This window comes from Neofelis nebulosa, chromosome 11 (genome assembly GCF_028018385.1).
Source record: "Neofelis nebulosa isolate mNeoNeb1 chromosome 11, mNeoNeb1.pri, whole genome shotgun sequence".
NCBI lineage: Eukaryota > Metazoa > Chordata > Mammalia > Carnivora > Felidae > Neofelis > Neofelis nebulosa.
Window position 1 is genome coordinate 433,132 of NC_080792.1, and position 26,464 is coordinate 459,595.

The 26,464-nt window shown below is 54.7% G+C and overlaps 1 protein-coding gene across 2 annotated transcripts in view; it reads right to left on the reverse strand.

Moving 5' to 3' along the window:
• Nucleotides 1–26,464, reverse strand: part of KCNG2 (potassium voltage-gated channel modifier subfamily G member 2) — a 72,633-nt gene that overhangs the window by 31,283 nt on the left and 14,886 nt on the right. For both annotated transcript variants that reach the window (XM_058691748.1, XM_058691747.1), the window contains exon 2: nt 13,338–13,430. The gene's annotated coding sequence lies outside the window, so the exon portion shown is untranslated. The remainder of the gene's footprint in view (nt 1–13,337; nt 13,431–26,464) is intronic.

The following is a 26,464-nucleotide window of genomic DNA, read 5'->3' on the forward strand; positions in this document are numbered from 1 at the left end:
CACTCATATGTGGAATTTAAGAAATAGAACAGATGAACCTGGGGAAGGGAAGGAAAATAAGATAAAAACAGAGAGGGAGGCAAACCATAGGAGACTCTTAAACACAGAGAACAGACTGAGGGTTGACGGAGGGAGGTGGCAGGGGGATGGGCTAGATAGGTGACGGGCGTTAAGGAGGGCACGTGTTGGGATGAGCACTGGGTGTTGTATGTGAGTGCTGAATTACTAACTCCTATTCCTGACACCATTATGTTAACGAACTTGGATGTAAATTAAAAAAAAAAGTCCACCTGCACAATGGTTTTGAGGTTGGAATTTTGGTTTGTGAAACTCAAAGCCAGGAAATGACCCCTCATGGTGGGCAGTCTCAGGAAGTCACCCCCCTGCAGCCTGTGTTAGAGCCACACACTGGTCTAGAGCAGTCGCTCACAGCCTGCCCCAGGGGGCATGTGGCAAGGCCTGAAGACATTTTTCATTGTTGTGACCGAGTGTGACCGACAACGGTAGGCAGGGACCATGGGTGCCACTAAGCCCTCCAATGCACGGGACACCACCAGAACCAAGAGCCGGAAACCAGCCCCAGTGTCAACAGAGCCACTGGTCTAGAGGGACAAACTCTCACCTTCAGTCTCAGGGATTCCCACAGATGAAGCCCCAGCTAAGATGAATTTACAAAACAAAATTATAAAACACCCAGGGCAATAACCCACATGAGCCACACGAAGAAGAAAATTGGGTTCCTGGGAACTTTAGATAACACAATTTTAAAAGATATATAAAGATGTGAAAGAAGGAATTAAAACACCAGAGAAAAAGGACATCTTCAAAGAGACCAGGAGGACCTGAACAAGAAACCGAGTCTCCCTGGGCCCCACATCCCCTGGCTTCAGGCCCCTTGGCCCCCAAGTCTCCCTGAGCTGCACATTCCCCTGAACCCATGTTCCTCTCCCTCCACAATCTCCCTAGACCCACATCCTCTGGTCCCATGTCCCCTGGCTCCAGTCTCCCTGGGTCCCATGTCTTCCTGGTCAAGTCCCCCTGGGCCCCACGTCCCCCTGGACCCATGTCCTTTAGCCCCCAAATCTCCTTGGGCCACACGTCCCCCTAGCTCCCCGTCCCCCTGGGCCTGTGGGCACACTGGGTGAACCCCCAGCTGCAGCACCCGTGTCTCTTTGCCTGGGCTTCTCTGGCTACCAGGCCTGCCCCGCCTGCCCCGCACAGACCAGGGATACTTGAGACTCAGTGTCCCCAGGGACAACTCTCACCAGGACTGAGAAGCCGGGGTGAGAGACCTCTGGAGCCCTCTGGTCCTGGGAGGGGCCTCTCAGGCTGACCTGCTCTGCATTCCCTTCCTGGTCACTCCTGACTCCCAGACTGGCATTCCTGGGGTTGCTTCCCGAGTAAGCTGCCTGCTTCTGCACCCCTGCCCTAGGGTCTGCCCTGGACAAACTGAGCTCAGACATCTGGGAAGTGTGAGGCCAGCTCTGGGTTTGGAGTGCACAGTTGCTGGAACTTTCAAGAAACAGGAACATGCAGGGAAAAGGGTCTAAGAGAGAACGTTATCAGTGGTTTCGTTCAAGCATGCATCTGTCCCTCTAACTAATGATTATTCAGAGCCTCCTCTGTGTCACACTCTTTGATTCAAGAATGGAACCTTCTAGACCCAATGCTAATATCATCCTCAATGGGGAAAAACTGAGAGCTTTCCCCCTAAGGTCAGAAACAAGACAGGGATGTCCACTCTCGCCACTGTTATTCAACATAGTATTGGAAATCTTAGCCTCAGCAGTCAGACAACACAAAGAAATAAAAGGCATCCAAATCGGCCAGGAGGAAGTCAAACTTTCACTCTACACAGATGACATGATACTCTATATGGAAAACCCAAAAGATTCCACCAAAAAACTGCTAGAACTGATTCATGAATTCAGCAAAGTTGAAGGATATAAAATCAATGCACAGAAATCGGTTGCATTCCTATACACCAACAATGAAGCAACAGAAAGAGAAATCAAGGAATCGATCCCATTTAAAATTGCATCAAAAACCATAAAATACCTAGGAATAAATCTAACCAAAGAGATGAAAAATCTATACACTGAAAACTATAGAAAGCTTATGAAAGAAATTAAAGAAGACACACAAAAAAAGGAAAAATATTCCATGCTCCTGGAGAGGAAGAACAAATATTGTTAAAATGTCAATTCCACCCAAAGGAATCTACATATTCAATGCAATCCCTATCAAAGTAATACCAGCATGCTTCACAGAGCTAGAACAAATAATCCTAAAATTTGTATGGAACCAGAAAAGACCTCGGATAGCCAAAGCAATCTTGACAAAGAAAACCAAAGAAGGAGGCATCACAATCCTGGACTTCAAGCTGTATTACAAAGCTGTAATCATCAAGACGGTGTGGTACTGGCACAAGAACAGACACTCAGATCAATGGAACAGAATAGAGAACCCAGAAATGGACCCACAAGCGTTTGGCCAACTAATCTTTGACAAAGCAGGAAAGAATATCCAATGGAATAAAGACAGTCTGTCTCTTCAGCAAGTGGTGCTGGGAAAACTGGACAGCAGCCTGCAGAAAAATGAGCCTGGACCACTTTCTTATGCCAAACACAAATATAACCTCAAAATGGATGAAAGACCAAAACCTAAGACAGAAAGCCATCAAAATCCTTGAGGAGAAAGCAGCCAAAAACCTCCTTGATCTTGGCTACAGGCAACTTCTTACTCAACACGTCTCCGGAGGCAAGGGAAACAAAAGCAAAAATGAACTATTGGGACCTCATCAAAATAAAAATCTTCTGCACAGCGAAGGAAACAATCAGCAAAACTAAAAGGCAACCGACAGAATGGGAGAAGATATTTGCAAATGACATATCAGATAAAGGGTTAGTATCCAAAATCTATAAAGAACTTACCAAATTCAACACCCAAAAAACAAATAATCCAGTGAAGAAATGGGCAAAAGACATGAATAGACACTCTCCAAAGAAGACATCCATTTGGCCAACTGACACATGAAAAAATGCTCAACGTCACTCATCGTCAGGGAAATACAAGTCAAAACCACAATGAGATACCACCTCACACCTGTCCGAATGGCTAACATTAACAACTCAGGAAACAACAGATGTTGGCAAGGATGCAGAGAAAGGGGAACCCTCTTGCATTGTTGGTGGGAATGCAAACTGGTGCAGCCACTCTGGAGAACAGTATGGAGGTTCCTCAAAAAACTAAAAATAGAACTACCCTACGACCCAGCAATTGCACTACTAGGCATTTATCCAAGGGATACAAGAGTGCTGTTTCGAAGGGACACATGCACCCCAATGTTTATAGCAGCACTATCGACAATAGCCAAAGTATGGAAAGAGCCCAAGTAGCCATCGCTGGATGAATGGATAAAGAAGATGCTATACACACACACACATACGCACACAATGGAGTATTACCCGACAATCAAAAAGAATGAAATCTTGCCATTTGCAACTATGTGGATGGAACTAGAGGGTATTATGCTAAGCGAAATTAGTCAGAGAAAGACAAATATCATATGACTTCACTCATATGAGAACTTTAAGATATAAAACAGATGAACAGAAGGGAAGGGAAGCAAAAACGATATAAAAACAGGGCGGGGGACAAAACAGAAGAGACTCTTAAATATGGAAAACAAACAGAGGGTTATGGAGGGGTTGTGGGAGGGGGGATGGGCTAAATGGGGGAGGGGCATTAAGGAATCTACTTCTGAAATCATGGTTGCACTCTATGCTAACTAACTTGAATGTAAATTGAAGAAAAAAAAAGAAGGAACCTTCTGCTTTTTGTAGAAAGAAAGGGGATTTAATGCCATCACCTTGGCTGGTTTACCGGGTCTCTTATAGGAGCTGCTGCTGTTTATGATACTGTTTCTGCGAACCTCGCAGTGCCAACTTCTGCCCATTACCTTCCTCCCCCGTGCCACGTAGCCTATCCTCCAAACTGGGGCACTCTTCAGAAGGCAAGGGTGCTGTTAACAATGACAAGGGACAACAGAGTCAACTGAGAGGGATGTTACCCTGCCCCAGGGGAGCAGAAGGGACCCGGGCAAAGCTCTTGGTGCCCTGCGGAGGGTCCCCTGGGAGAGGCTGGTGCATCGGATGGAGTTCATGCCCTGGCGGTCTGTTTCCCACCCGATCTCGAGACGGCCGGCTTGGTAGCTTGTGCAGAGGGGACGCAGCCCCTAGAGAATCCTGAGCTCGTTTACTGGCGAAAGCAACAGAACCCAGGCCCAGAGGAGAAGCACGGGGTGGAGGAGGGAGAGGAAGCCCAGCCAGGGAGGCACTCCTCACCCTCGGGAGCAGGGCAGACATCAGGAGCTGGGGGGTGGGCACGGTCCAAGGGCAGCGCCAGCTGCTCGGGGGACTATCTAAGGGCTCGTGAGGTGGGAAGACTTCCGTGAATACCGTGTCATTTCTGTGCACCGGGACCCCAAGAGGCAGGTTCTGTCGGCCGCGTCTTGCAGGCTGCAAACCGAGTATCACGGAGGCTGAGTAGTGTCCTCACTGTGGAGTGACAGAGCTGGGGCTCTGGTCCTGGTCTGCGCTGGCCGCTGGCCACCCCCACACTCACCTTGCCCTGCTGATTCATCAGTAACGGGTCCTGTTAACCTGTCTGCCTTCACCTTTCTGCCAGATCAATTAACATGTGGTGCTGTTTGCTTAGCCGCCTGCTCTTTCGGCGGTAAGTGGGGGCCCACAGAGCTGTGAACAAAGGCCACACCAAGCGGGGCCGGGTCTGCAGGCCGAGCTGTGCTGCCTCGCGGCGTCCTCCGGATGGAAGGACGTCCACGTATTTTACCCGTTCTTTGTGACTTGGCATCTCTGTGGCGTTTACTGCTGGCGGCGTCTGGCACGCCGCTGGTGGCTGGGCACCGTCCACGTCCTGACGGCGGCCCGGACAGCAGTGAGGCCGGGCCGCGTGTCCCGCTCTGCCTCCTCAGGGTGGGACCCTCGGGGTGCGTTGGCTCCTGGACGCCTCCTGGGCCCCTTCTGGTGCCGGAAGGCCTGTTCACCCCCAAGTCTCTCACTGGTATTCTTTGACTCCTCCTCAAAATTTGAGAAGACTATAGTTTTGAGACTCGACAGCATTTTCAGGACGTTTTATGTGTGTTGTGGAACGTGTAAGAAGGCCTTTGCTTCCTCGCTTTAAAATCCAAGCATACTTAGAAAAGCTCACAGAAAACAAACAGGAAACAGCTCCCAGCCAGCCCGCTGGGGGTCATGGGACGATGGGGGCCGTGCTCCAAGACGATCCCAACCACTCGGGAGCAGGTGTGGACGCTCAGTGGCCGCACTCAGGAGGTGCCTGGCCTGGGGCGTTTCACCACACAGTGCCTGACGCCTGAAGCCGTGCTCTGTGGTTGTGACACGGGGCCCCCAGCCCACGTCTGTAACGCACACACACTCCCAAGGCCGGCTGCAGAAGCGGACATCGAAGCTGGCCTTGCAGCTCACGCACTCGCGTCCAGCTCAGATTCAGGGGAATGAGGTCTGTGCTCCTGCCCTTACAGCATTTTATAGGCCTAGACCCGCAAGGCCGCGCACTGGATGAAGAGGGCCCAGACCCCCATGTGCCAGGAGGCTCACGGTGAGGACAGGCCAGCTTCCCCTTGAGTGGCGTCAGCCCGCGGGAAGGAGGCCACGTCGATGCCCAGCAGGCAACGCACCCCGACCTCCTTGCCGGCCCGCACAGCGCTGGCGGCAGCCTCCGAGCCGTCCTGTGGTCCCAGCCGCGCCAGCTTCCGCAAGAATCCGTCCAGCCTGGTCACGGCGGCGGGCTGCTGACACCACGGGCCTGACCCCGGGGGGATTTCCTGACTTGTGTGGACGAGCGGCGGAGGCCAGCCACCGCACGGCTCTGAGCCACCACCCCCTCCTGCCAGGACTGCTGGTGGCCGCCCCGACGGGTTTCCTTGCCAGCCCCCCCCCCTTTGCTGCCTGTGCCCAGCACCACAGCCGCGGGGGCTCCCGAAGCCCGCCCGCCCACCATCCCTCCGACCAACCTCCACGCTCCGGGTCTGTTCCTGCGGACAAGGCTGCTCTCCACACGGTGCTGGCAGGGTCGGTGCCGTGCCCTCCCCCTCGCCTCCCGGCACGCTCCAGCTAGGGGTCCCTGTGCTGGCTGTCCCCCTGCCCCGAGCACCTGCCCAGATGCTGCAGCCACAGCCTTCGTTCACACTGTACCTCTTGTTGGGGCCTCCCTCACTCAGTTTACACCACCACCCACACCCACGTCCTTCCCCAGCCGAGTACTTTCCTGTCTCCATAGCACTTTTCTCCTCCTGAAGGAGCAGGTAGTTCGTTGTTTCACCAATCGCTTATTTTTTTTTTTACTCCTGCGAGAATATGAGCCCCGTGAGGGAATGGCTGTCATTCTTCTGTTTTGCCCAGGACGTATCACACACCCCAACACCGTCCCTGGAGCATAGCGGGTAGTCAGGAAATATTTGCTGAAGGGACAAGCCAGTGGATGAATGAGCCTCAGACTTGCCCCAGATGTCCCTAGCACATATGGCCCCGACACGTCACCTGCCCCTTGAACGGTGGCAAGAGCGGGTGTGAGTGTGGCTGTCCAGTCCACGGCACATAGGAGGCTTCTGTTGAACCGCTTTGAACCGACGCAGGGTTGCCCACGAACGGAGCCCACGTAATTTCCCTGGAAGAAGCCACAAAGGTTGTACTAGGGCGGGAGCCGGGGTCCTCACCTGTGGCACAGAAAGAACACCGAGCGGGGTCAGGGGCCCGGGGTTGACCTGTGGCTCTGCTGCGAGCGGCTGGGGTCCCACCGAGGAGCTCTGGTCTCCTCACCAGTGAGACGAACACCCGGCTCTGACAGGCCACAGCCCACCCTGGCTGGGGGAGCCCTGAGGGGCGTGAAGGGTGTGACCGTCATCGGTGTGGGGAGACCCAAGGTGGCCAGGGCACAGGCAGGGACGCCAGCAGCCTGCAAACAGGGCTCCACATTCTCCTCCCGTGACGCTGCTGCGTAGTGCCACATTATCCGGGAACACGTCCTCTCCATTAACTAACGTCTGAACCTCTTGGGTGATTCAACACGTCCTGACAGTACGCGGGCTCCCGGACATGATTTAATATTGCAGACATAGAGCGAGGATTAAGTTAATACGAGATGTTCCTCAGGGAATGAAGAGTTCAGACCAGCATCTCTCTGAGGGGTAGGAGATTCGTGGCGCCTTACTGGAAGTACCAATCGTGGCCTCATCCCCGTGAGAAGGGAGAAAGCTTACTCCTTACGTAATGTCACCGAGGGAGTGGACAGTCGATTTGGTGGCAACCACGGCAACTTGTAATGCCCTCCGTTCCAGCCACCACGGGACAGGTGGAGCCCACGCTCAGGCCATGACGGTGGCCAGGTGGCTGGGCCGACACCAAGCTCCTGTCCTCAAGAGCCGTGCAGTCTCAGGAAGTCACTTGGTTCTGCTAGAGCCACAGATCCCACATGAATAAGCCGGAATAAATAATTGTACGACAGCACCTGCCTTGTGAGGAAGGCAAAGGCCACGTGAGCGTTTAGGACAGTCTTGGCATGGGAGTCCTCCGCACATGTTAACGCGTACGTGTGCCTATGCGCTGTTGAAAGGGCCTCCTGGCCAAGAGCAGCGTGGTATCTGTCCTCATCAGCTTCGTGCCGTAGCTGTCCTCTCTGGGGACGGCACCTCAGATCGGCTTTTGAGTAGGACACAGAGCAGGAGCCCACTCCGTCCAGTGATGCTCCTTCCGTGGTGGATGCCGAGCTCTGGGGTCTCTCGGGACAGGCTCCCACTCACCGTGGGGCCCAGGTGCCACATGCGAGGAAGCCTGGGTGACACAGGGAGGCCACACGCAGGCTTTCCAGTCGCCCGCTGAGGCCCCGGGTGTCGCGGATGCCGTGCCGCAGAGACGTGAGCGTGTGCTGGCATCATCTGTTCCACAGAAGGGGTGACCACACGCTGGCGAGGGAGGGCTTGGGGCGCCCCGGGCCTGTCACTGCCCCTGGGCCTCCACACCTGCACGTGCGGCCCCTGTCCCTGACCGAGCCCGGGCTCAGGCGGTGGGCGGCCAGGGAGGGACACGTATCTCAGAGCCAAGAGGGGGCTCCTGTCCACTCACAGGTCGGCCCTAGGCGGGCACGCTTGTGTCCGTGTTGCTGCTGTGTCTCGAATGCCCAGAACACCACCCGCACTTAGTAGGTGCTTGGAAAAAAAGTCTGAATTTGAATCAAGGCTAAGGGTGGACCAGAGCCGAGTAAGTACTTCCCAGGGCGTCCCTGGCGTTTCCCACACGCATATGTGTGTGAACAGAAGGGTGTGGTCACCCCAGTGTCACCGAGGCTTTTTAGGAGATGTAACAGATAAACAGCAGGTGCCGGGACAGCATGACATGTGCAGTTGTGAACCGGATGGCTCAGCCCCGTAAGAGCTCCTGTGGGGGCCTCGCGGTCACGAGGGATGCCTTCCCCCAGGGGGCGCCTGGCAGGCGTGCCTGTCCTACGGGTTAACACGCTTCAGAGGGCAGCCCCGGGGAAACAAGGTCATCGGTCCTGCAGCAAAGCCAGACCACGGGGCCCCCTGCGTGGTCCCAGGGCCACGGGGTGCCATCTGCTCACATTGCGGGTCATCACCACCGGCACCAGAGGTGGAGGTCAGGGCTCCACGGGGCACAGGACGTCCACGGCGAAGAGCTATTCACCCAAATGTCAGCGGTGCCCAGGGGGGACCCCGTTCAAACTAGCCCGTCTAACTCACGGAAGCAGCCGTGCAAGGAGAGGTGGTACCGCCCGGCTGAGGCTGGGGGCGTCCCGACGGGGGCGTCCCGGTGAGGAGGAAGCTCAGAGTGCTTTGGCCTCAAGCTTACAAGCCATTACTCTAGGATCTAACAATGTTCTCACACTACAGATGTTGCAAGATAATTAACGCAGCAATTCAAGCCTTTGGTTGTTGCTCTTGCCTCAGTTTTGGTTCCGGTGTCTTCACGGAGCCGACTCCCTCTCTGCTCCTCACCGGCCACCACGGCCCGCGCTGTCTGTCCATCGTGAGACCGTGACCTGAGCCACCAGCCGAGCCACCCAGGCACCCCTGATGTGGGGGAGTTGTAAGTCACTATTTCTGCAGGAACTTTCAGCCCCACAACTCTTCTCCCCTTCCGGGACTCCGACAGCACGAGTGTCGGATCTGGTTACGGTACCGCAGTCTCCGAGCCTCCGTCCATTTTATTTTCGGTCCGTGTCTTCGCTGCTTTTCAGGTTGGGCAAATGCGGTTGTTCTGCTCTGCGTCCACGACTCCTCTGTCCTTCCTGTTGGAGGCCGAATCCACCCACCGAGCTTCTCATATCACGTATCGTGTTTTTCTGTTCTAGAGTTTCCATTGCCTTCTTCTTTATGTCTTCTCTTCCTTCACTGAGACTTTCCATGTCTTTGCTGAGACTCTCTTTCCGGGTCTGCTTCAAGCATGTTTGTAACCACTTGTTGAAGCGTTTTTACAGCAGCTGCTCAAATAATTCTGTCATCTTGATGTTGGTGTCTGCTGATTGTCCCTCATTTGGTTTGCAATCTTCCCGGTTCTTGGTGTGATGACTGATTTTCCAGTGAAACCTGGAAACGTTGGGTTTTATGTTACAGGCTCTGGGTCTTATTATAACCTCCTGCTGTAGCCGTTCGGGAGAGTAGAGTGAACACTCCCCACGTAGCTCATAAGATCACACAGATAAATGCTAACAACGCACTTAGCCATCAGGGACCGGTCCTTCCCACCTGAGCCGTGTTGGCCAGAAGCGCCGATTCCTGAGGGGAGGCAGGCAGAGTCCGGGGTGGGATCTCGTGCTTTGTGTCCAGAAGCAGAGAGGCACTCCGGTGTGAACAGGCACACGGAAGGGACCTACCGCAGGTGCCAAGAGTCTAGACATGGAACGACTCAGCTTCTTGTAAAACATTAGCAAATAGAGGCCGCGAGTCTGTAGTGACGCAGGAATAAAAGAGAAATAGAGAGGAGGGAAAAAACCTTCGCCGCCATCGGAGGACGGGCGTCTGCTCTGCGCTGGCTACCCAGCCTCCGAGAGGGACGTGGCTTTACCATGAGTACGTTTGGGCTCACCCCTTAATCCAGTAGCACAACTCAGCACGGCCATCCTGACACTATGTGCCTCGAACGTGACGCAATGTGCAGAGTGACTGGCACCACGGGCAGCCGTCTGGCTCTGCCCTGAGTACACACTCCGATCAGACACGTAGACCCACATCCCAGGGTCCAGAGAATACGGGGCGAGAGAGAAACACCACACAGAGACGAGAGCAAAGGCCTTCCTGCAGAATGACTCCCGCATTCTTCACAGAGTCAGTGATGTGGGGGATCAGCCGGTGGGAGGAATGTTCTAGAATCAGGATGGCCTGATTCTCTTTGATGGAGTCAAAGTGATTGAGACATACCAAGCGATGAAGTTTATAAACCAGATTAATTTCATCCAAAAAAATCTATAAAAGACAGTGTTCGGACAATTGGGGAAATCTTCAGTGTTATGTGGTATTGTGGTTATGGAAAAGAGTGACCTTATTTTTTAGGAGATTCATACTTAATTATTCAGGGATAAATGTCTCGATTTCTGTAAGCTAGTTCCAGAATGGTTCATTATTTCATTTTATATGAACGCACACACGTTTCGTGTATGTACACACACATGCATAGGTTTCCATCACACTACTCTTTCTACTTTGTGTGTTTCAATCTCGGTTAAAAAAAACCTGGGGAAAAACAGCCAAAAGCAAAACAAAACAAAACACAAACTCCAAACCGACCAAACGTAATTCTCGTGATGTTACTTTCTGGGTTGGGCATTCATACCCTTGACCGTCTGCTGTGGGTCACGAGGGTTTTCCTTTCTCTCCCGATCCCGCTCAGTCTGATGGATCCAGCCGCCACCTGCAGCCTTTGGATGGAGCCTGGATCCCGGACACAGTGTAGCCCCAGGCCAAGGACCCAGCTGGGGTGTGCGCTCATCTGCTGTGTCGATGTCCGCTCCCGGGAACCCGTCAACGCACAACACTGGTCTTTGACCAGACAGGACAGGTTAATCTCGTGAAAAGACATTCACACTGATCTGTCCCTTTCATTCGTGCAGCACACGTTGACCTGCGCAGCCTCTGTCCATCCGTGGGTCTCGGTGAAAGTGCACTTCTGAAACTGTTGTAGCCAGATTTGGGTTTCGTTCTCTCAGGTCCTGCTTTCTCACTCCCCAAACGCCACGCGGATGTGGGCGTTAAATTAGAATCACACGTGACACTGTCCGCCACAGGACCGGTCACATCAAGGTGCCGCAAGAGACTCAGATGAGACGTCAAGAGACCTGAGCTAGGCCCGGAGCCTGAGGCCCGCAGAGACGCCATGGCAAAGGAAAGTCACAGGGTATCCTTCTCTGCCAAATTCTAAGGGCCACGAAGCTTCTACCTTCCCTGAGGAGGGGGAGTCCGGGCTCGCAGCAAGGGGGGGGGCCCAAGTCTATATTCCGGCTCATGACGACCTGCCTTCCACGGGGCCGTGGGGAAGGGATGTCCCCTTGAGACCACGCTGAAACGACACGTCCAAATGCTGGAGGTTCCCTGCCAGCTGGGCGCTGTGCCCAGCAGGACTCTTGCCGCCCAGGCGGGGAAGCCAGGGGATGAGTCAGAGGACAAGACTGGGAGACGCGTCCTGGCTGCGACGGCGGTGTATCTGGGGCCCGTCACCCGGATCCCTCAGGGTCTCAGAGTCCAGGTGGTAAACCCAGGGTCGAATGAAACTCTCTACCTCTCCTCCAGATTTAAGGTCTGTCAACACCAGGTAAGAGTGGACGGCAAGGGAGCCGTGGTGTTTTGGAAAATAGCAGACTGGGGAGGAGGAAAGTAGCAGCAAAGACTGAAGAGGGGAGGGGCTCAAGCCCTTGAGGAGAGCCTGGGGGTCAGGCAGTGCAGGTGAGGGGGGGTGTAGGTGAGGGACCCCCTGGGGGGCAGGTGAGGGAGGGGGTGTAGGTGAGGGACCCTGAGGGACAGGTGAGGGACCCTGGGGGTGTAGGTGAGGGACCCTGGGGGGGCAGGTGAGAGAGGGGGTGTAGGTGAGGGACCCTGGGGGTGCAGGTAAGGGAGGGGGTGTAGGTGAGGGACCCTGAGGGACAGGTGAGGGACCCTGGGGGTGTAGGTGAGGGACCCTGGGGGGGCAGGTGAGAGAGGGGGTGTAGGTGAGGGACCCCCTGGAGGGCAGGTGAGGGACCCTAGGGTATAGGTGAGGGACCCTGGGGGCGCAGGTGAGGGAGGGGGTGTAGGTGAGGGACTCTGGGGGGCAGGTGAGGGAGGGAGTGTAGGTGAGGGACCCCGGGGGGACAGGTGAGGGACCCTGGGGGTGTAGGTGAGGGACCCTAGGGGCGCAGGTGTGGGAGGGGGTGTAGGTGAGGGACCCTGGGGGGCAGGTGAGGGAGGGGGTGTAGGTGAGGGACCCCAGAGAGCAGGTGAGGGAGGGAGTGTAGGTGAGGGACCCCAGAGGCCAGGTGAGGGAGGGGGTGTAGGTGAGAGAGGGGGTGTAAGTGAGGGACCCCCTGGGGGGCAGGTGAGGGAGAGGGTGTAGGTGAGGGACCCTGGGGGGCAGGTGAGGGACGGGGTGTAGGTGAGGGACCCCAGAGGGCAGGTGAGGGAGGGGGTGTAGGTGAGAGAGGGGGTGTAGGTGAGGGACCCCCTGGAGGGCAGGTGAGGGACCCTGGGGGGGCAGGTGAGGGAGGGGGTGTAGGTGAGGGACCCCTGGGGGGCAGGTGAGGCAGGTTGGCACGGAGCTGGTTGTGAGCTATGACATCATCCCCCCTCCGGCTGGTGAGCACCCCAAATCCCCTTCAAGCCTTCAGTCTGGGATCTTGGGAGGGGCTGGAAGAATAACCAGTCCTGTGGGGGATGGGGGAGGCTGGAGCCTTGGGGACTCACAGGACAAAGGATGGGGCTGGGGGACAGCAGACACAGGCTCTCTGGGGGACCCCAGTCCATCCCGCTCTGCAGTTAAAACTCAAGCTGGCACCTTTGACCGCCTCCTGCCGGCCTTCCCGAGTAGCCCTGGGCTCCAGGGAGCCATCCTGAGGGGACAGGTGTGCAAAGTGGCCTAGCTCAGGACACAGGTCATGGGCTGGCTCCTTCCTATCCCTCACCTAACCTCTGAGGAAATCAGTGCGTTTGTGGCATCGTATGGTAAGGTTCTTTAAATGAGATGGTTTCACCGAAAAGATCAGCCTCCCAGTTTTCTCGGGAGTGGGACGCTGGGGACACGCACGCTTCTTACCTCCTGTCGGCTTCCCCGTGCGGGGGCTCATCCCAGGTGGCCCTTTGCAAATGCTGCCATGTCATCAGACCCCTGCCAGTGCTTCTCAGGTCCCTGAAACGACACGTCAAACCCCCCTTTAGGGCACGGCTTCTTGACCGTGGTTGGGTCATGAACTTGTCAGAGAAGGTGATGACCACAACCCCTCTCCTCGGATATAATCTACATCAGCACACACATAATCGTGGCTCGGCCTGGGTGCCCCCCCCGCCACCGCCCCCCGGCCCTGTGCGTTCCACCCAAGGTCATATGGACCGGCATGCGGTTGGGACAGAGAGGCCGGGTCCTGGCTCCTCACCTCTCTCTCTGCACCTGGTGGCTTCTGACCTCCTCCCGGACGTCTGGGCAACGCCAGTGCTCGCCACATCCTACGTGCCCAGAGCGTCTCCTTCCCTCCCCCCGAGAACCAGCCGCCCCTGTATCGATGAAGCTGCTGGAACATAAGTCGCTGTAACCGGGGCGCCTGCTCCCCCTGCCTCGGTGTCCCCGGTCCAGCCGACCCCAGGTGTGCACCACGTCCCCTCCGGGTCAGCCATACCGCGGGGCCCCACGAGACCCGTGAGGGGCAGCCTGGGCCCCCCACCCGCGGTCCCATTAGTCTGCAAAGATAGACACACACGCCCTCGTATGTGCCTAACACACCCCTCTCTGCCCGGGGCCTATTTTTGAGAAGACGAGCTGCTCCAGTCCAATTGTAACTGCTAAATCTGTTTCAGTGTATAGGTAAGAGGATTATAATTAGCACACTTGTATGCAAATGTACTGTCAACTTCATTTTTCCTCTGAAGCAGCTATTTATGGAAGTATTTGTGCTTGTGGAGTCCAGAGAAGAGAGACTTCCCTCCGCCCACCACACTCCAAGCGAGTGCTGTGAGCAGCGGGCAGCGGACGGGTGGGCAGGGGAGTCGCCCATCTGCTCGCCGGTGCTTTCCGGGCCCGAAGCTTGCAGGAAACGCAGTCCTGGAGGGAGTGGCTGACACTCCTTCTAGCATTTCCCAAGTCCGCCCTGAGCACCTCTCACCCGCGGTGAGAATCTGTGCAGCCCCTCATCCGGGCAGGGGCTGGAACCTTGGCCCGTCCAGGGCACGGCCCTCAGGGCGCTTCTGCCCGTCGGTTTCTAGCCTGGTGGTGGTGCTACACACGACCCACGTGAAAACCCAGCTCCTTGAAGGCCGCGGAGACGTGTGAGAGCTGCTACCCTCAGCCACTGAGTCCCCTGCCCTGTCCCGGCCGGAGCCCCCGCTCCATCCGGAAGCCACGGCCCCGGTGCGGCCTGGCCCTGGCTTGCGGGACAGAGCCACCAAAATAGCAGGGGAAATAAATGGGAGCTCAGTTTGAACTTCCCATGGGTTCCGGTAGTTTCCCTGTTCCCGCCCCCTGCCCACCAGCACCCCCGGCACCGGACAGGCCGGGGTGGGGGCTGCAATCCGAGGGCACAAGGTCTGTTTCGGACAAGCCGCCAGGCTCCACTCTGGCTGCACGACCCCGGGGAGTCTCTGCCGAGCCCTCAGTGAGGGGCCCCAGGCTGGTCCTCAGGCCTCTGTCGCGTCCCCATAAAGGACCAGCGGAGACCAAAGCTGGCCCCCCTCCCCACCCCAGTGACAGCAGACACAAACGACAGATCTTGCTGACCCCAACAGGAAGGGAGCAAATTTCCCAGATGATTTAATTTTACTTTTCAATCACGACAACTCTTAATTGGTAATTTCTTTTTCAAATCAATTTTATAAAACATGTGATTAATCACCGCCCTGCCCCTGAAACAGAACGTAGCGCACATAATTCAACTTTCCGTGAGAAGCCGTGTGCGCAGTTGTGAAGCTGCCTCGCCGTGGTGCCAACGGCACGTGTGCGGGTGAGGAGGGGGGGCACTGATGGCCCGATTTCTGAGTGGCCGTCATTTCCCCACAGAGGGGACAGCATGCCTCCACGGGGTCTGGAGCTGCCCACTTTTGCAAAAATAAGTCTTCACGTAAAGTCTGAAGCAGCAACCTTCACGTGGAGAACTCACCATCCAGGGTTCCCTCAGCCAGTTTGACGAGAACGCTGTCGCACTTGCCCCGACTTTCGTGCGCCGACACCGTGGGCCCCCCCTCGCTGCCAGGCTGGGGCGGGTGCGGATGCAGGGGGCACGTCCCACAACCTGAGCCCACAGACCCACAACGTCCCCTTCAGGGAGCTTCCTTTCTGCGTCGCTTTCAAGACAATCTTTTCAAGCCTGGGCAACGACAGGGGGACAGTCGCGTCCTACAGGTTTGTATGTGATGAGAGGGACACCCCATGAAATGGTGATGTGATACATCTGCCTTTGTGAGACGTCTGTATTGGCACGGAACACCCCGGTATTTGCTCTGGAAGCTGTGTGAGCCGGCAGCAGGGATGGTCAGAGCCTCCCCGTCTCTGGGCTCCCGTGATTCCCAAGCACTGAAACTACTTTCATGGTGGGCGGTTCTCCAACCGACAGCACGGAAGGGGCATTTCGTCAAACCACACGCTGGCTTATTCTCTGAAAACTGAGAGTGAACAGTAGTCTGTAACATGTTGCTTTGAAAATAATCATGCTTAAGATTCTAGGATGGCTGGGGCGCCTGGGCGGCTTGGTCGGTTGAGCGTCCGACTTCAGCTCAGGTCACGATCTCACAGTCTGTGAGTTCGAGCCCCGCGTCGGGCTCTGTGCTGACGGCTCGGAGCCTGGAGCCTGCTTCCGATTCTGTGTCTGCCTCTCTCTGCCCCTCTCCCGCTCATGCTCTGTCTCTCTCACTCTCAAAAATGAATAAATGTTAAAAAAAAATTTAAAAAAAAGATTCTAGGATGGCAGTCTTTTCTGGTCACTCAAACTTCTCCCCCGCCCCCCGCCTTTTTTAACCACATGACTATAGTCAAAAAAATTTAACTTTTGAAATAGAATATAAAAAATCATGAGACACTTTGAAGTCTTCTATGCAAATAAGTCTGGAAACCTAGAGGAAATACAGACCGTCAAAACTGATCCCACGAGGGAGATGTAAACATGCCAATCACCACTGAGGAAACAGAGAAAGTTATGAAGGAATTACCTAGCCTACAAAAAGTACCAAACCCAGATGAGTTCACTGGGAATTCGACCAAACCTCATAAGAGACCTGATAGTCCTGATGCTCTAGGAATTATTCCAGAGCATGGAAAACAAAGAAAACTTCTGAATCCCTTTTACAAAGCAGGTAAACATTGATACTTAAGCCAAACATGATTAGTGCAAAGAAAGAAAACAATAGTCCAGTATCGCTCATGAATATCAATGCAAAAAATCTAAGCAAATATTATAAACAGAAAAAAAAACCCAACGTGTCTCTAAAAAAAATACTAGAGGGGCGCCTGGGTGGCTCAGTCGGTTAAGCCTTGATCTCTTAATCTTGGCTCAGGTCATGATCTCATGGTTCGTGAGGTTGAGCCCCGAGTCGGGCTCCGTGCTGACAGCACGGAGCCTGCTTGGGATTCTCTCTCTCCCTCTCTCCCTGCCCCTCCCCACTCTTGTGCGCACGTGTTCCCTCTCTCTGAAAATAAATAAATGAACTTAAAAAATACTAGGAAAAGTGGAATTTATTCCGGGAATGCAGGACAGGTTCAATAGCATCATACACCATAAAAATAAATCTAAGGGGTAAAGAATCATCGGATTATCTCCATAGACACCAAGAAAGCCTCTTAACAACGTCGAGAAGCTGACGAATATTTCATTAACACGTAAACTACCATGTGAAAAGCCAGTCTGTGGTTCAGTATGAGAGGTGTTCCCAGAAAAAGCAAGGGAAGGACACCCGCTGTCTCTGAAATCACTCACCACCCTCCTTGAGGCACGAAATAGTGAAATGGCACAGCAACATGAATTAGAGGAGGGGGTAAACGAAGGAGGGAAAGCCGTGTCCGCTGGGAGACGACTGCACGCTCGGAAAATCGCAGGGAACCAATGGTAAAACTTTAATGACGGAACAAAAGAACTGAGTGAGGTGGCAGGCCACGAAGCCAACAGTTTTCTTCACACACACAAGAAACAGAGGATGTGACGATCGAGAAGTCCATTTACGGCAGCAACAGAAGAAAACCAAATACGTGGGAAAATGTTTCCCAAGGAAAGTGTACAGCTTTTACAAGGAGCAATTCAAACACACTCCAGAAACACAAAAGGAGAGCGGAACACAGGGAGGGCATCCCTTGTTCTCGGACAGGACAACCCAGCATTTTACACAAGGAAGTTTTCTCCTAACGTCGGTTTATACATTCAATTCAATCCTAGTAAAAGAGTAAGCCTTTTATGGAGTCAGTCACGTCACACTACGATTCAGATATGCACGCGTCGTCAGGAACACTCTGAAGAAGAAGAGGTTAGGAGAAAAGCCAACATATAAAGAACTCTTACAACTGAGGGACAAAGAACCACAAACCCCATAGAGAAACGAGGGAAAAAACACGAAAAGGCAATCCACAAAAAAGACAAAAATGGCTCTCAGGCGTGTGAACAAATGTTGACGTACACTCATCGTCAGAGAAACAACAGTGAGACATCATTTCTCGTCCGGGAGGCTTGAACGAGTTACAAAGCCAACCACATGGCACCGTGAGGCCGCCTTGCAGGTGCAGCCCCCAGAGCGGGTCTGCAGAGAACCTCAGAGCGCGCAGCGCGGGTTCCCCACAGCAGACACCGGAAACGCCTGTGCGGGGGAGGGACCGCACACACCTGGGGGTCCACACGTGGGGTGTTGCCGGGCGCAGAGAATGAGGAAGGTCCCTAGACCTGGTGTGCGCTCTGGGGCAGGCCGTGAGGCGAAACGCAAGGGGCAGAGGAAAACGCAGAGTGCGACATGCTTTGGGTGACACAGAGGTACGTGACAATACACACGTGTCTGACCACAGGAAGAAATTCGGGAGGGTGACCCCCTCCGAGCGCCCTCTGCACAGCTACGACCCTTAGAAACACGGTGGTCTCCACAGCCCCTCAGATGCCACGAACTAAATGAGACTTCAGCTCACGTGCCACATAAAGCACGACGTCACTGCGGCTGAGGAGGCGGGACCCGACCTGAGGAGCCGTGGGGACAATCCAGGGCAGTAAGAGCTGTGCACAGAGGGCCGGCTCAGGCCCGCACCTTCTCACGGGCTGACAACGGCCCTCTTCTCAGCCAAGGGGCAGGGGACAGGCTGAGAAGGCCACGCCGAGTGTGCTGTGGGGGCCTGGGCAGGGGCCTGGGACAGACGTCAGCGGGACGTGGGCACAGCTGAGGGAGGCTTCCAGCCCGGTCAGTGCACAGGACCAGCGTCCACGGCCTGGTTGGGTCACTGTGTTCTCGTCAGGTGAGACGTGACATTAAGGAGACGGGTGAGAAGGCCCTGTACTAATTTTGCAGCTTTTCTGTAAGCCTAAAATAGCTCAAATAAAGCCTTTTTGTTTTTGGTTTTTTTAAATCTAACTCTTCTGCTTCAACCCTGGGGCACTGGAATGAAATGTCATGAGTCTGCATTTGACCAGTTTTACTGGAAACCTCACACCCTCCCCCAAATATTAGTGCTGGGAGTTTCGCACAGGCCAAACCTACCAGGATGTTCAGCCCACTTCTAGGATGGCCTCTCAAAACCCCAACGGTGTTTTCTTTCCAGAAATAGAAAAAACCTATTCTAACATTCATGAGGAACATTGGGGACTCGGAATTGCCAAAATAACCTTGAAGAGAACAACAAAGTTAGAAGTCTTGCACTTCCCAACCTCCAAACATACCACAAAGCTACAGTAATCAAGAGTACGGCCCTGGCAGACGCACAGATACACTGATGAGTGTCACGTACCAGGAAGTCCAGAAATAAGTCCTCACATCCGTGTTCTGCTGATTTTAGACAAGGGTGCCAACACCACTCAATGTGGAAAAAACAGTCTTGTCCGCAAATGGCACTGGCAAAACTGGGTGTCCTCGTGCAAAAGGGTGAACTTAAATCCCTACCTCACACCATTGATAAAACTTAACTCAAAGTACATAAAAAATCTAAGTTTAAGAACTAAAACTATAAAACTCTTAGGGAAAAACACAGTGTGAAACCTTCACAGCTTTGGATTCGGCAGTGGTTTCTTAAATATGCCACAGAAGCACTGGCAACAAAAGGAAAAAATAGATCAATTGGGCTCTATTAACGACGTTTGTTCTCCCATGGACACTATCAGCAAAGTGAGAAGATAGCCCACGGAACGCAGAAAGTATTTCCCCGTCACATACTCAGTAAGGACTTAACATTGACAATGTGCAAGAGCCCCCACAACTCCACAACAACAAAACAGCCCAGTTAGAAAACGGGCAAAGGACTGGAAGAGACATTTCTTCAAAGAAGACATACGTATGGCCAATAAATGCCCAAAAAGATGCTCACTGTCATTAGCTATTGGGGAAACGCAGATCACAGCCGCAATGACATTTCACCTGCCACCTCAGGGATGGCTAGAATCACAAAGACAGAAAGCAACAGGTGTGGGTAAGGATGTGGAGAGACCAGAACCCCGTGCACGGCTGGTGGGATGTAATGGTGCAGCTGCTGTGGAAGAGTCTGGAGGGTCCTCAAAAATTAAACATAGAATTATAATATAACCATGCAATCCCACCCCTAAGTAATGCTTAAAATACTCGGAAGTAGGGACTCCAGCAGATACGTGTAAGCTAATGTTCACAGCGGCCTTATTCACACTCGCCAAAAGGTGGGAGCATCCTCCAACGGATGGATGGATAAAGACAATGGTATATTTGTACAATCTTCAGTGTTTTTTTCTTGAAGTTAAGAGAAGAAATGAAAAAAATAATTATAGGGTAATTTAAACTAAACTACGTATTTTTACCAAAAAAAAAAAAAAAAAAGAAAGAAAATGAGGTCTAAACATGCACTGGGATGTTTTCAGCCACAAGAAGGAGGGAGGTACTGATCCGTGCAGCGACACGGAGAGACCGCGAAAACGTTATGCTAAGTGAGTAAGCCAGACACAGGAAGGACAGATAGCGTGTGAAATGGCTAGAATAGGCAAAGTCATGGAGACAGGAAGTAGTTTAGAAGTTACCAGGGAGGCTGGGGGAGGGAGGGGGAGTTAGCGCTCTGTGGGTGCAGCGACACGTGCTGCCGACCGCTGTCACTGCCGCCACATAGGAAAGTTTGGAACGGTTGCAATGGCAGCGTCTGTGTTCCGCAGGGTGGACAGCGCTGGCTCTGACCCTGCCAGCCGACCCTGAGCCGCACCCTTACGTCCACCTGCAAGGTTGCGAGCGTCCGTGTGGCCACGTGACGTGACGCAGGGTGGAGGATGCGCCGTCCAGGGGCATCGGCCCGCCCAGGATCCCTCTGCAGACTTCTTCCACGGCCTGCGTCCTGTGGGCACGTGGTCTGCGCCCCTGCCTCCCGGCAAGGCCACTGCCCCTCCCCGGCCTCGGGGCGGGGGGGGCGCGGGTTAAGGGCTCAGTCCCACCCCAGGGCTGCAGGGCCAGCTTCCCCACCAGGGCCGCGTGCACCCAGCTGCTCCTTTCCTCTGTGTTTCGTTTCCTTCAGCTCCTTGCTGTCACAGGCGCCTTAGTTTGTCATCTGACACACAGGAGTGTCTACCCTGGCCAGGTGCCGGGCTGGGCCCTGGGCTCTGAGGGGCTGGAGCACATGTCCTCAGTGATGGCAGCCAGACCCCGGGGCCACGGTGGGCCACGGCTCGGTGCAGCCAACTGGGGGGCCGTTTTCAACGGCAAGGCTGCCAGAGGCCCACCTCGGGGTAACTGGGGAACGGCCCTCCCTGCAAAGCACCGGCAAGCTCGGCGCCTGCAAGGAAGGTGCCTTCCAGCTGCTTCTTCCAGGAGGCGTTTCCCCGTCCCTGACACAAGGGGCTCGGGGCGGGAGGAGCTGCTCCTTGGAGACACAGAGCTGATCTGGAGCCCGTCTCCCGGACGTAAGGCTACTTAACTGCTCCTGAAGGCACCCTGCACCCTCCGAGGCGCCATCAGGACGGCGAAGGGGCCTCCAGGCAATCCGCCTGTGGCTGCTGTGACTTTCAGGCCTCAGAAAACAACATTTTTAAAAGAAATTCTGCTTTCTGTCAGCAGAGCGAAGGCTCCCCCCACCTTCACGTTTGTCTCCAGCTGCTACAGTTAAAAACGAGTCAAACAAAGCCAACGTCCCAGTCCCGCAAAGTCATCAGGGCCCCGGCAGCCTGGAGTCGCGGGTGTGCCGTCCCAGCCCTTCTTCAACGGCGTGGCACCTCACCTGCCAGAGGCCGCGGGGGTCAGGGAGGGCCACGGGGTCGGTGACTACCGCCGCTTCTAACGACAGCGATATCTTCCTGGAAAATACCTGTGCCGCTTACGTCTTCTCCTCCAGGAAGTCAGTCCTATGGTGGCACCGGGGCGCTAGTGATAAGGAGCCGGGCAGAAGGTGTCCCGACTGCTGTCCTCAACTCACCGGAGAGGTCCAGGTTGGGGGGGGGGATCCGTCCGTGTTTGCAAAACTTGGGGGACCTCGTGGCAGAAGCACAGTGAGGGAAGCTGGACAGCAGAGGCCCCAGGAAGCAGGTATGTGTGGGGCGCGGCCCCGGACCCTGCAGAGCCCCAGCCGTTGTAAGTGAAAGACGACTGTACGTATGATCGTACCAAACAGGATAAAATACTTAGGAATACACCTGACCACGGAGGTGAGTTTTCTGTGAAAACTATCAAGGCTGCTGGATGAAATTAAAGATCACACAGCTACTAGGAAGTACACCCTGGGGTGCGTGGAGGGCTCTGTCGGTCAGGCGTCCGACTTCGGCTCAGGTCGTGATCTCACGGTTTGTGGGTTCGAGCCCCGTGTCGGGCTCTGTATTGACAGCTCAGAGCCTGGAGCTGCTTCGGATTCTGTGCCTTCCTGTCTCTCTGCCCCTCCCCTGCTCATTCTCTCTCTCTCTCTCTCTCTCTCTCTCCCTGTCTCAAAACATAAATAAATAAACATTAGAAAACAGTTAAAAAAAGAGGACGTACACCCCACGTTCCTGTACTGGAAGACTTACTGGACGAAGGTGTCTACACCACCCAGAACGACCTGGAGACCCAGTGCAGCCCTATCAAAGTCCCAACAACACGTGTTTGCAGAAACAGAAGAAATCTATGTGAGATCTCTGAACAGCCGAAACAGTCTTGAAAACAAACAACGTTGGATGTCTCACACTTCCTGATTTCAAAACCACTAAAAATAGAGTTCTGCTGGCATCGAGACAGACTTACGGACCAAAGGATTAGAGCAGAGAGCCCAGAATGAAGTCACCGTGCGTGGCCACGGATGCTGGTGAAGACACCGAGGCCATCCACTGGGGAGAGGACGGTCTTTGACAAATGGCGCTGGGAACGCTGGACGTCCACGTGCAAAAGAAAGGGGCTGGACCCTCGCTGCACGCCCGACTGAAGAATTGACTCAACACGGACCAATGGGCTGAATGTAAGAGCCAAACCTTAAACCTCCTAGAAGGAAACAGTGCCTTCATGACACTGCGTTTGGTGATGAGCTCTCGGAGAGGACACTAAAGGCACAAGTAACAAAAGAAAAAATCCACTAATTGGACTTCCTCAACCCTAAACCATTTTGTAAACACGCAACAGTATCAACAGTGAAAAGGCCCACAGATCAGATTGAAGGGAGAAAGCGTTTTCACTTTCACCATATATCTGATCAAGGATTAATATCCAGAATACTCCATGTAGCCAGAGAACACAGCAGCACCAACAAAACAATTGTAAATGGGCAAAGCATTTGAATAGACGTTTCACCAAGGAAGATACCCTGATAGCCGATAAGCATGCGAAAAGATGCTCTAACATCGTTAATCACTAGAGAAATGACGCCATCCACACCCGCTAGGAGGGCCGTTATAAGAAAACACACAGAACATAACAAGTGTTTGCAAGGAAGTGGAGGCCTGGGGCCCTGGGAGCGTAAACGGGTGAAGCTACTGGGCACACGGTGTGGAAATTCCTCTGAACGTTAAAAGTGGAACCACCACAGAGTCCAGTAAGTCCACCCCTGGGCATCCGCCCCAAGATGCAGTCAGACATTTGTACACCCACGTTCACAGCAGCATCACTCACAACAGCCGGAAGGTGGAAACAGCCCACGTGTCCGTCAGTGGGTGAATCGAGAGCACAGTGCGGTCTATTCATCCGCTGGAATATTATTCAGCCTCAAAGAGGAACGAGATTCTGATCCCTGCAGAAATTCACGAGCCTCGACGACGCCGTGCTGAGTACAACGAGCCGGTAACGAGAGGTGCACTGAGGTGCCGACACGCGGGCAGGGTCTGGGGCGGGGGCGGCGCGCTGCCGTTTAACGTGCTTGGATGAGAAAGGTCCAGAGACGGATGGTGATGGCCGGACGACAGCGTGAATGTATTCCCGCCCCCGAACCGCCACTTAGAGGCAGGTGGGCGGCACCTGTCACGTGATGTGTATTTTACCACAGTAACAACCCTCCAAAGCCGTGTAGTTGCTTGTGGTCTTGTCACCGAGTCGTTGTCCAGATTACAAGGATCACAAAGAAAGCGCCGTTTACATGTCCAACACACCCCACGCGGAGTCCTGAAGGCACCCTGGCTACACCTCATCACCCTCCTCTTGGCCACACTTGGCACGAGGAACCCCCCGAATTCTCAGGTGAAGCGCCCTCCTCAGGAGACTCGCTCAGAATTTCCCGAAAGACCACAGGCGGCCGACGCACACACGGGAGTCCCCGGAAACACCCCCTCTCTCCTCTGTGGCCAGGCGCCCTCCTAGAAGCTGGGTGCCCTCCCCGCCGAGACCCACTCCTCGGCCCGTGGTCTGTGGCAGCTGAGGGGCGTCAGGGGGCCACAGGCGGCCATGGGCCTCTCCCGGGAGGGGCTGGGAGCCCAGAGGCGGAGTCAGGGTTCAAGAAGATCCCGAGGCCGTAGGGGCCATCCGGGCACACCACTTCCAGCCTGGCCGTCTGCAGAGGACGTCAGCTTTGGGTCCCCGAGGCTCCCCTCACGGCCATCCGTCTCGCTGAGATGCTCTCCCTTCCTGCCCCAACTCTGTCCACACCCGGTCTTGCTCCTGCTCTGGGTGGAGCCACACTCAGAGGTAGGACACCTGCCCAGGAACCCGGGTTTTAACACGTGAACAACTTCTCCGCTGACTCCTCAGTGATCAGGTCACAACCAGCCGTGTTCCTTTCCGATTATTCGGGGTTCTCTTACTTCTCCTCAGTTCGGATGGTCTCCGAAGCTGGTGATGGCATTTGCTGTGGAGAGTCGGGGTGACGGGCTGCCGGGCCGGGAGGAGGAAGGAGCCCCGGCCCCTCCAGCTTCTCCGAGGCTCTGGAATACAGGAGCACCTGGCGTGGGCGGGCATCCCTCTGTGCTGGGGTCCTCGCCCCGTGCACGCCTTCTGGGGTGACGGGAGCTCTCGATCCGAGAGCTTCCTCTTCGTGGCCTCTTGCAGGGTGGCCGGCTTGTGGGTCCCGGGGTGGGGGGGTGGGCTGCCCCCCTTCAGGGTCAAGGATGAGGCCTCGAGAGAGATGGGAAAGGTGGTGGGGGTCCAGGAGCCCCAGGGCAGGGGAGGCTGTGGGCATGATGATGGGGAAGGGCAGAGGACGGGGCGTCCCAGAAAGCTCTGTGCCCACTCAGTACCTGCTGACCCTCGAGTATGTGACGGCCTGTGCGACACCTGTGCGGGACCCCTGGGCGTGACGGCCGTGGCTTCGGGGAGCCAAAGAGCCACTGGGGCTGGGCTACTGCCCACCTGCCCGCCCCCAGGCATCTGCTTGCTTCAGGAATAAAATCTGCAAATTCTGTATGTGTGACAGCTGTGTTTCTGCGGTCCTTGCTTTCTCTCCTCATGGTGGCCGGGCTGTCCCTCCGCTCGCTCACATGCTGGCCCTGCTGATGCGTGCATGGCCTTACTCAAGTCAGCAAACGTTCCTGTGGGAACGTCTCGCTCCCACACCGTCTACGTCTAGCTAACGCCCAGCATGGCGACTGACCCGGGGGCCACCCAGGGGTGGGGCCCCCCAGCAGATATGACACTCTTCTCTGTTCTTTTAGCCACAAGAAGGGTATGTTCTGGTTTTTCTTATTCTTCTCTACGTTCATTCGCCTAAATGAGTCTTAGACGTTCAACTTCATAAAAAATGTTCCGATGATAAAAGTAACCCATGGGAAAAATGGGAGATCACACAGTACAGTAAAATAGGAGGAAAAGAACACCTTTAACCCCAGCGCCCCAGACAGCCGTGGGAACTTGGGTCTTCTCCCTCGTGGCTGGCTGACTCCGTATACGGGCCACGGGGCTCCGGGTCAAGGGCAGAGAGGGGCAGGGCTGCACACTGGGAGGACGGGTCGCCACAGCAGGAAAGCCCCTGGGGCAGGAGTTCGAGCGTCCCCAGATTCGTGTCCAGGACTCTGCTCTTCCCTCCCTCCCCAGAAGAAGTCAACAGTCAAAAAGGTTGAGCAAGACCTGCGAGGACAAGTTTGGGGTCTGTGCCGTCTGGTCGGACGGGACGGACGGCCATGGAGTGTGATGATGTCCATGCTTCTGGTAAACGGTGGTTCTCTCACTGACACTGGGAATCCAGTATAAACATGGCACTGGGGCTTCTTCGACGCCGTTAGAAGCCACGCCGCCACGCTCGTCTACACCGCTGGCGAGCGTGTTTACGGAAAGCGTGCATACCGTCTCAACCCGAGGATGCGTCATGACTTACTTCGGCGAGTGGACAGTATTTCAATACTGACCTACAGTCAGACACTGTGAATGCTCTCGCGCTTCCCCTGAGACGCTTTCCTCATCCCAACTAAGTGTCTCTATATTAGCATTTACAACAGCCCCCGTGTCCACCGTCCCCTTCAAACTCAATCCAACACCCACAGGTGACTTTCAAGGTGACACATTTGCCCAGAGCTTTTACTAAACCTTTCTATGAAATATTTGCATACGCGTTCTGAAGATAAAACCTATTTTGAAATATCTGTGGCTTCATATGCAATTGAAGCACTAATACAAGGACATTCCGCGTGCCCCTTACCTAGTTCCCCCGTGTTAAAACCACCGGGATATTGACACTGATGC